Source organism: Vulpes lagopus, chromosome 7 (assembly GCF_018345385.1).
Source record: "Vulpes lagopus strain Blue_001 chromosome 7, ASM1834538v1, whole genome shotgun sequence".
NCBI lineage: Eukaryota > Metazoa > Chordata > Mammalia > Carnivora > Canidae > Vulpes > Vulpes lagopus.
Genome location: NC_054830.1, coordinates 35,426,995 through 35,436,922, shown reverse-complemented (window position 1 = coordinate 35,436,922; position 9,928 = coordinate 35,426,995). Strand labels below are relative to the sequence as shown.

Sequence of the window (9,928 nt, the reverse complement as noted above, 5' to 3'; positions counted from 1 at the left end):
ATTGGGAAATGGAGGGGTGGAGGGGACAGAGAAAAAGAGAATACCAAAGGGGTATTGTTTCTCTGATGATTCTACCTGAGGTTGGTCCTGCTTCAAACTAGCTCACATTGCTCCGTGCAACAGCTTTTGTGTGATCTCTAAAAATGCCTTCCCACCGTGGTTTCATAAATCCTTCTTATGCTAATTGGCCCTGAAGTGCTGTTCTTTTGCAAGGCATAAATTATTGAAGCGGTTGTGGTCAGTGAAGGAAAGGATAGTGAAACCCACCTGAGCCTTCCAAAGCGAACAGCCAGAAGCCTTGTCTGGGTTCCAGAAGTTTAAAGCAAGCCTGACCACGCCATCCCAGGCAGGAAGTCATTTAACAGCTAAAACTGCTGCCCACTTCCTAAGTGAGGGGCGGGGAATCCGGGATCCGATGAGAGATACCTCACATCTTTTCACCATTGCAAGTTTCCCGGGCTTTTTCCCCCTGACCAAGACTGTAGGGAAGCCACTAGAATAGAAAGTGATTCACAAAGACCGACTGAAGCCATTTTTAGATGTTCATTCTCAGGCAGGAGGACCTATTAGTATCCACGTAAAGAGGGCCAGAGCTGGCTTTGCACATTGTGCTGGGCATCTGGTTTGGCAGGGGGTGTATTTGAGTGAGGGGAGGGACCCCCTTTGTGTTGGGGGAGTGTCAACGTACAAGATACGGATGTCTGACAAGGCAGGGTGAGCTCAAGAAGCTTGACTCACATTTCCTCAGAGGATGCTGGAAAAACAAGCTGAAAACAAACAAAAAAAATACATCAGTCATTTCATTTATCAAAGTTCTTGCAGTTCCCAGTTTGAAGTAAGGGGAAGCAAAGCAAATATCTGCCTAGAAAAGTGAACTTGAAAGCTAGAGGGCTGGGTAAATTAAAAAAAAAAAAGTCAGAAAACAGTGCTTTGAAAATTTCAAAGACAAATGCAAAGGGATATACAAATGCTTTTTGTTTTCTGCTCGCCTGCCCCAGCCTGAGCCTCCAAGCTCAAGAGACTGGCTCAAGGCCCCGGTCTGCCATCAAATAGCGGTTTCAACTGTAGGCATACTACTTTACCTTTTTCCAGCTCCGGTTTTCCCATCTGTGAAATGGATGTTACAAATACAAGAACTTCCATCCCAGGATTGTGAGGATAATACCCCACATGAAGCACTTGGCATAAGGAGCCACACATAAGCCCCCCATTCATGGTAGTTAGTATTCTTGAGAGTCTCCCAAGTAAAAATTATGTTCAAAGTGCAAATTTTAAAACCGAAGCTTCGCTTGATCATATGAGGATTTTACAAACGGGCCTCGTCGAGTTAGAACGTTAGCTATCAGTGGATTGATTAATCACCAGGACGTGCCCAACAGATGCTACAAATCAGGAAAATAAACACAATGTCTAAGCCATGTGGTATCACCATCTACAAATACAGAGGCGAGTCAGAGGGTGTTTTGTGAGTGTGCGTGTGCATGCAAAACCCTGTTCGCACAATCTTTACTGGTTCTTACGTAAGAAGGTAAATAATTGGACCCCATTTTTATGAAGCAGACATTAATTGATTTTGCACTATCTCAAAGGATGCAAAAGGCAAAATGGATGTTAAAGACCGAAAGGAAGGGTGTTATGGAATGAATGGCAGGGATTTTTTTTTTTTTTAAAGAGGGATTGTTTTCTTTGCCTAGAACAGTTTTTACCAGCTCTTTGCTTGGATGGCTTTCTGTCACTGAGGTCTTAGCTCATATGTCACTACCTCATGGGGACCTTCCCTGGGCAGCCAACCTAAATTAAACCCATCTAAACCCATCCCCCATTCTTTTAATCCTCTAGCCTTGCTTTCTTTTCTTTTAAGCCCTTACTCTGGTCTGAAATTACCTTGTTCATATATTTGTTGATTTGCTCACTGTCCAATTCTTCCTGTAACAAGACACACAGGTCACATGAAAGCAATGGCCACATCTGCCTTGTTTTTAACAGTAATCCATTGCCTGGTGCATAGCAGGCATTCAATAAATAGATGATGAAGAAATGGACTAATGGGGCTTATTTGGCTTAATTTTATTAAATTAATTTACTTAGTGAGTCGGGGTGGGGAGGGGGAGAGGGTGAACGAGAGAGAATCCCAAGTAGACTCCAAGCTGAGCAATTTGCTGATGTGGGGCTCAATCTCATGACCCTGAGATCACGACCTAAGTTGAAATCAAGAGTCAGTCACTTTAATGGACTGAGTCACCCAGGTGCCCGTCATTTGGCTTTTCTTTTTAGAAAACATAATTTGCTGGGGCACTTGAATGGCTCAGTTGGTTGGGCATCTGCTTTCGGCTTGGGTCATAACCCTGGGGTTCTAGGATCCAGCCCTGCATTGCCCTTCCTGCTCAGTGGGGTAGCCTGCTTCTCCCTCTCCCCACCCCCTTTGTGCTCTTTCTTGCTTTCTCTCAAAAAAAATAAATTCTTGAAAAAAAAACATCATAATTTGCTCTTTCTTATGGTGATTTGGTTAGTAAATCTCAATTCATCAGATCCCTTTGGCTTCTTGCCATTGCACAAAAGATACTGGAAAATTATAGATGGGACTTAACTATGCCATCTTACCTCAGAATCATATACTTTTATTAGTTTTTGAGGGCTGCTTTAATCAGGGGGCCTAACACCAGAAATTTATCCGGTACTCCATTCTAGAGGTTAGACATCTGAGAGCAAGAAGTTGGTAAGGTCGGTTCCTTCTGAGGGCTGAGAGACAGTCTTTTCGGTGGCTCTCTCCCCTTCTGGTGGTCTGTCTGTAATCTTCGGTGTCCCTAGCCTTGCAGATGCATCACCCCTATCTCTGTCTTCATCTTCACATGATGTTCTCCTGATGTCTTTGTTTTCAAATTTTCTCTTTTTGTAAGGATGCTAGTTACATAGAATGAAGCCCACCCTAAAGACCTTATTTTAACCTGATTACCTCTGTAAAGACCCCATCTCCAAATAAGGTCACATTCCAAGATACTAGGGGTTAAGACATCAATTTATGAATTTGGAGGATACAGTTAAACCCCTAACAATACTGAACACCCAGGATGGGAGAATATGGTATTAGGTAGAGCCACAGAATTGCTTACATTCCCCTCCCTGCCCCTCGCAACACCCCATAAGTCCATGGAAACCTGGATTTAGAAAAACCGCAGTGCTTAAGTGAATACTCAGACCTGTGGCAGGACCATGCTTGATACAAAGTGTCCAGTCAAGAAATATTTGGTGAATGAATGAATGTGGAGTTCTAAATGACTTGCTCCCTCCACTCTTCTAAGTCTTTGTTCCAAAGGTCAGGTGACAACTAGCCTGACCACTATATTTAAAATCACCCCCACCCCAGCACTAATCCCTTTACACGTTTAATTTCTCCCTACAACACACCTTCTCCTCAACTGTATTTTACTTATTTGTCACGTTATTGCCAGTTTTCCTTCACTAGAGGGTAAGCTCCGTAAGAGCAGGAGTTTTTTTCTGTTTTGTTTACTTCTGCAGATACTAGCACCTATTTTCAGTGCCTGACACAAACAGAGCAGGCCCTCGATTTGGCGGAGTGAATGAATGAATGAATGGTCTCAGGAGAGAGGTCTGACATCTCCTGGCCTGTCGTTTCAGGTTTTCCTTGTTCCTGCCCTTGTTCTCCCCAGAATCTCAGCACAAAGGGACATCTCAAAGATCAAGCCCCTGCTCTGATGCTTGAATTCCGTCTAAGACTGGGGACTAGTTGGTAACGCGGTTGTCTGGCTCAGAGCCCCAGTTTTGATAATTAGAGAGCAAAGGATAGAAAGTGTTACATGATACACAAGATAATATGGTATGGGATACGTGCGTGCAGAGGACAAAGGTATGGGGAAGAGAGACAGAAAGGCTTCCATACCTTCGTTCAAGCAGCAGGCTCAGAGAAGGGCAAATATACTTTGGAGTGCAGCTGGGGCAGGATGACGCATTATTTCATGTCGCTGCAGAGTAAAAGGATCAGAAGCTTGTGAGGCAAACCGTCCACAGGGAACAGCATAGTGCTGTAGAGCAACGCTCCTCAAACTGTTTGCATAAACTAACCACCTGGGGATCTTGCTCCAATGAAGTTTCCGATTCCAGGGTGGGGTCTCAAAGTCTGCATTTCTAACAAAGTCTCCAGGGGGGCCTCTTCTAGACTACACTGCGAATAGCAAAGAAAGTGGATTCTGCAATCAGCCTTCCCGGGTTCAAATTACACACAGTCACCCCTGATGAGCTGTGATCTTCAGTAAATTAGCCTCTTTGTGCCTCAGTTTTCCTATCTATGGAATGGACATCACACGAAGTATTCTCGTGTAAAATGTCAGAGATGAGGGCAGCCCGGGTGGCTCAGCGGTTTAGCGTCAGCCTTCGGCCCAGGGCATGCCCCTGGAGACCCGGGATCGAATCCTGCGTTGGGCTCCCTGCATGGAGCCTGCTTCTCCCTCTGCCTATGTCTCCGCCTCTCTCTCTGTGTCTCTCATCAATAAATAAAATCCTAAAAAAATAAATAAATAAATAAACGTCACGGATGATTAGCGTCACTTCACTTGGAGAAGGGTTAGCACAGAGCGCGACTCAAACAAGTCTGAGCTGTACTTCCAGAATTTCTAAAATAAGAAAGGATTCCGGTGTTGACGTCGCGCGTGGATTCTCCTCCTCTCCCATGCAGGCAAGTTACGTAAGGGGCCAGGTTAGTGAAGCCCCAGGGCGGCTAAGGCAGCCTGGTTTGCAAACTGTTTGGGGCCCTCGGATGGGGACGCCCTGCGTGGGGCTCGCTTCTGGTTGGGAGCCGAGCTCTGAATTCCTCCGGGCTCCCGCGGCTCTCAGGTGTTCCCGGAGGGTACCTTTGCGCAGCACCTGCCGGGCGGCGACCACGGCGGGGCGCTCGGGAGAGGCGCCGGGAGCCGAGCGGGGGCGCGGGGCGGGGCCGGGGGCCGGCCCACGTGGACCTCCGGGGCGCCGGGGCAGGGGCAGCCGCGCGCCCGGCCAATCAGCGCGGCCCGCGGGGCGCCCGGGCCCTCCCGGCCCCTCCCGGCCCCTCCGGGCCCCTCCCCGCCCGAGCGCCCCAGCGCCCGCGGGCTCCACCGCGCACCGCTCGCCACCCCGCGCGCGCCCGGCTGCGCCCGACCCGGGGCCCGGAGTCCTACCTGCGCTGCTGCGGCAGCTTCGGAGACACCTGGGAACTCGCGCGGAGAGCCTGCGGGGGGCGATGGGCCGCTCCCGGGGCGCCCGCGGGGAGGTGGCGCGGTGAGCATCCTCCGGCTTCGGAGCGGAGGTCCGTGCCTCCACCTGCGCGCGCCGGCGCTGAGTCCCGGACGCTGCGGCTCTCTCCGGTAAGGAGGGTTGGCAGGGCAGAGGAGGGAGGGGGGCGGGAAGACGGGGTGCGCTTGGCTGGACCCCCCCCCCCCTCCAGTGCTCAGGCTGTCTCCAGGGCGCGGCAGATCCCGACTTGGCTCGGGGCAGCCCCCCTCATTCCGACGCTCCGCTGCGGTGGGTGGCTGCGCCCCGAAGTTGGGAGCGGCGCTCCTAAGTGGAGCTGGGGCGGCTGCCAACTTTGGGGTTTGTGTCTGCCTCTCAGAGATCCCCGGGGAGCCCCTTGGAGGCGCGAGGGGCCGCTTGATGCATCGCTGTGGGGAGGGGGCGCGCCGGCTCCGAGTGAGCAGTGGCTTCGCAGCCTGGGGTTCAGCCGGTGGGTCTGAGCCGGGACCCGCTGGGAGCCCGCTTAGCCTGCGCCTGGGGTCCTGGCTGCGGGGCTCCCGCTGGAAGGATGCTGCGCGCCCCCGGGGCACAGCTCTCGGCCGAAGCGCTAAGCTTCCCGCCCAAGTGGAAAACTCCAGGGGGTCTCGAAGTGCCGCCCCTCGCGATTGCCCGCCAGGCCAGAGGGTCTCCGTCGCTTCTTCCCCTCTTTTTCAAACCGCCTGGTGCCTCATTTGCCTTGGCAACCGGCTCCTGCAAGGGAGGGCACCGTTAACCCTCCACTCCTGGCTTGGGAAGGGGGGGACGCGGAGAGGGACTGATATCCTCCCGCACCTGGGGAGGCAGCCCGAGCCAGCGCGGTGCCGCCGGTGCGTTTTTCTCCTGAATCTGTATCATTGAACGTTTTGGGGGTTCCACGGGTGCCGCTGAGAGCCTCAGCCAAGCTATGATTCACCCCCCAGGAAGGGGTACATGCGCAGGTTCATGCTGAGAAGTACCCAGGTGCCCACATCCCTGCACCCCAACCGGGATTTAAGCCCCCGACCCTCCCCTTGGTGAAGCCCTTGGTGAAGAAGCATCTGCATCCCCGTACTCTTTCCCATTTAACTTTTCTATGGCCGTCCCTCCAAGACTAGCAAGGTTGATGTGATGTGACAGGCGATCCCGGTGTGTGGGGATGGGCGTGTTCAAAGCCCTTAGTCGGCTTCTTTCTCTAATATCCTTGATGTAGGGATTTTCCACACCAACCCGAAAATTCCACCTGCAACACCCAGACACCCACACTTGCCCAATCACAATATAATCAGTGTTTTCCACTTGGTCATTCTTGAACAGATGTATGACTTAAAAAATTCTTCAACAGCTCGCTGTGGGTTTTACAGTGACAAGCACTTCTGCTAAGTTTGTAGTCATAAATCTAGTGCATCAGCCTAACACTTGCTTTGGATTGGAAATACAGATCTTAATAAGGCAGCAAGAGAATGGTTTTTCAGAATCATCGTGACTAATGATGACTTACGTCCTCCCAAACTGACCGCGCCAGTTGGCATTGCTCAGTTGTGCAAAAAGCTTTATTCGTATGTGTGGACATTTCTTGACCAGTAATCTCATAAAGCTGTATTTCAAGGTTTCCTCCGTCAGTTCTGCTCATTGTTCTGCTTTGTGTGACTTTTCTGCCTTCCCTCTGTGCCATTTTAACTACCTTTGACACTTTAAAATGTATTACAAGGTTTTAAGTCACGATTTGACTTGGCCAATTTTCCCTGTTAAAGATAAGAAAGTTGCTATTCCCAGAAAAGCAAGAGCTGCTAGTTCACTTATTTTTCAAGGACTTTAATTTTTTTTAAATTGTCTCCCAAACACACACAAAAACCTCACAAATATCTCTACTTAATTACTGAATATTTTTCATTGGAGGCAACATTTCCATATTTCTAGTACTAGAATGTTCTAGGTCACTTGAATTTCAATATTCATTTTTTGCTTTTTTTAGAGATGTGTATTGTTTGATGACCTAGTTCCATTTAGTCTAAAAAAAAGTCTTTGTCCCCCTAACTCCTTTTCAGTGGCACATAGCCTTTCTCTAATAGCTGCTTTTATCTGCACAGCTCATTTATTGTTACACTTAATATAATACTTTGTTATGTAAATGACGTGTTGATGCATATGATATTAAAACTGCATTCACTGGGGATTAACCCATGGGGATGACATCATCACCAGCCAATCCTCTATCTGATTTGAACATGCATTGACAAGAGTCACATTATCATATTGAGCAAGGGTTTCTATATTGCCTGTGATGAATGAGAGAAAGAGGGAAATCATTTTGGCTCTTTCTTACTCTCAATTAGCTTCCCAGTTGGAGAGTTTTGGGGATTTCTATACTAAGAAGCTTAGTTTAATAAATTCTCCGATTGCAATTTATAGATCTCTTTAGAATTTGCAGAAGTATGTTTACCCCCTTATGCCTTCCTCTTCTTAGGGAGTCTTATACATTTTGGTTCTATTTCTTTACAAATATGGATAGACATCATAGTAAATGGACTAGTCCTTTGACTTTTTTTTTAAATCTCAATATAAATGGAGCATCTAGATGATGGATTCATTTGTGTACATATGTGCATTTCATCAGGTGTTGGATAAATAAATCTGCTAGAATTAGCAAAATGACTTCAAGTCTTGAAGCCAATTGTGGATGACTGGGAGATCATACAGTGTTCTTAATCCTAATTTGTTAGGGAGATACAGGATTGAGGTGAGGGACAGGCATTGGGAAAGAGACATCCACAAACTGGTGAATTGATCTTGGCCACACTAATCACTTCATAAACTATTTGTTTTGAAAATATGATCAAAAAGAGCTCACGTCCTTCCTAGTAGTCCTTACTTACATAGACATAGGCTTGAATTACACTTTGTAATAATACCCCACTCAGTTCATGATCTCTGGAAACCCACCTCTCACAAGATAAAATGAGCTTTGATATCTTTTAGAAAAATAAAAGTAACTCTTCGTGTTTTACAGTTGCTAATTCAAGCTAATCCACTTTCTTTCCTAAAGTCTGTGAAAAAGGGCTCCTGTGTGTTTTTTTAAACATAAATTTAATTGCATAATCTGGTTTAAAGAAAGACTCAAAGGCTCACAGAATTTTAAAGCTGGAGAGTACCTCAAGAGTTCAGTATTCTAAAGGATCAAGGGTAGAAGGTGTTAGGACTTAAATCTTCTGCAGCGTAAAGAGAACTGGGATCCTAACTTCTAGCCCAGTCTCCTTTCCTGACTTTCCCAATAAAGGCCTGCAGGGTCGTGTTGGGATGGTGGAAGGACCCCTCATTTCAGCCGTCCCTGTAGAGCAGGACTGTGTCCACCTCTTTCACTATCAAGGATCAGTTTGTTAGAACATTATGCTGGTTGAACCCAGTTCAGGGATTTGACACCTGTATGCACCAGCTAGCTTGGGCCACTACCTAGTAGTTGTCGTAATATCTGCAGTTACGAAAGGTACATTTAAAGGGGGGGTGGTGGCGGGCACCTGGGTGTCTCATTTGGTTAAGCATCAGCCTTTGGCTCAGGTCAGAATCCCAAGGTCCTGGGATGAGTCCCGCATCAGACTCCCTGCTCCATGGGGAGCCAGCTTCTCCCTCTGCCTCTCTCTCTCTCTCTCTCTCTCTGTCTCTCATGAATAAATAAATAAAATCTCTACAAAAAATAAAGGGTGGTGGCAGTGGAAGAGGATTGGGGTAGGGTGATTTAATTTGGACCTATTTGAGCACGTGAAAAGACACAAATATTAAAATGAAGATGAGGCATGTTACAAGGTTTGAGAGCTCAGAATATTAATTTATCGTGTGATAGCCTCCTCTTTCATACTTTGTACTTTGTAGTTGCTGTAAAACCAAACTGGTAATTTGGGAAAAAAAACCCTCTATTTTCTGGCATGGTTGTGAGTAATGATAATGGTGCCCTGCATTTGTTGAACACGTAGTGTGTGGCAGGTGTAGAATGTTGATGTTAATGAAACATCCTGGTTAATAAATGGCTTTCTGTATATGGGTGAACTACTGATTTTCAAAGAGTCATGAATCTAAAACTGTATTGAATCTTTTTTTGTCACTCTTTTTAATTCAAAAGATGTTAGGATCTTACAGCAGCAAGTCATTAGCATGAGCATAGATAATTTTAATTCAAAAGTATGGTAGTGTCAGATATTAGGGAGTTCTTGTTAATAAAATGGCAAATAAAAATAAGACACTATATTTAGAAAGATAGATAGTAAAGATGTGGCTAATTTGTCTTTCATAAGATTGGTTGTAGTATTGTTAGTGCAGAAGAATAAAATACCTCTTTTAGAAAAATTTCCTTGTATTTCTTATGAAGAGAAAACACTAGGCTTTTTTTTTTTAAACAAAAATGTGGCATTGCCAAAAAAAAAAAATCTATGTGTTTTTTTTTTCTGTAAGTTGATTTCAAACTAGAAAGCAATTGAATGTATCTGCAGCATTTCATTTGTCTTAACTAAAGGTGGAACTGTCCAAAGCCAGTTATTAATTTTTAAATGACGATTGTATCTACTTGAATTTTCTGTTTCATATCTGTGTCACATATCCCAAAGTTTTCTCTGAAAATTCAGTTTATTTCATTCACTGATTTTCATCTTTTGCTTAATGAAGAATGAAAATACTGATGAGACTTGGGTATGCCATAGCTGCT

General features: G+C 46.3%; 1 protein-coding gene across 2 annotated transcripts in view; it reads left to right on the top strand.

The window, feature by feature from the left end:
- The first annotated feature begins 5,106 nt into the window (after positions 1-5,106).
- TAFA4 (TAFA chemokine like family member 4) overlaps positions 5,107-9,928 on the top strand; it is a 163,301-nt gene continuing 158,479 nt past the window's right edge. For both annotated transcript variants that reach the window (XM_041762975.1, XM_041762978.1), the window contains exon 1: positions 5,107-5,354. The gene's annotated coding sequence lies outside the window, so the exon portion shown is untranslated. The remainder of the gene's footprint in view (positions 5,355-9,928) is intronic.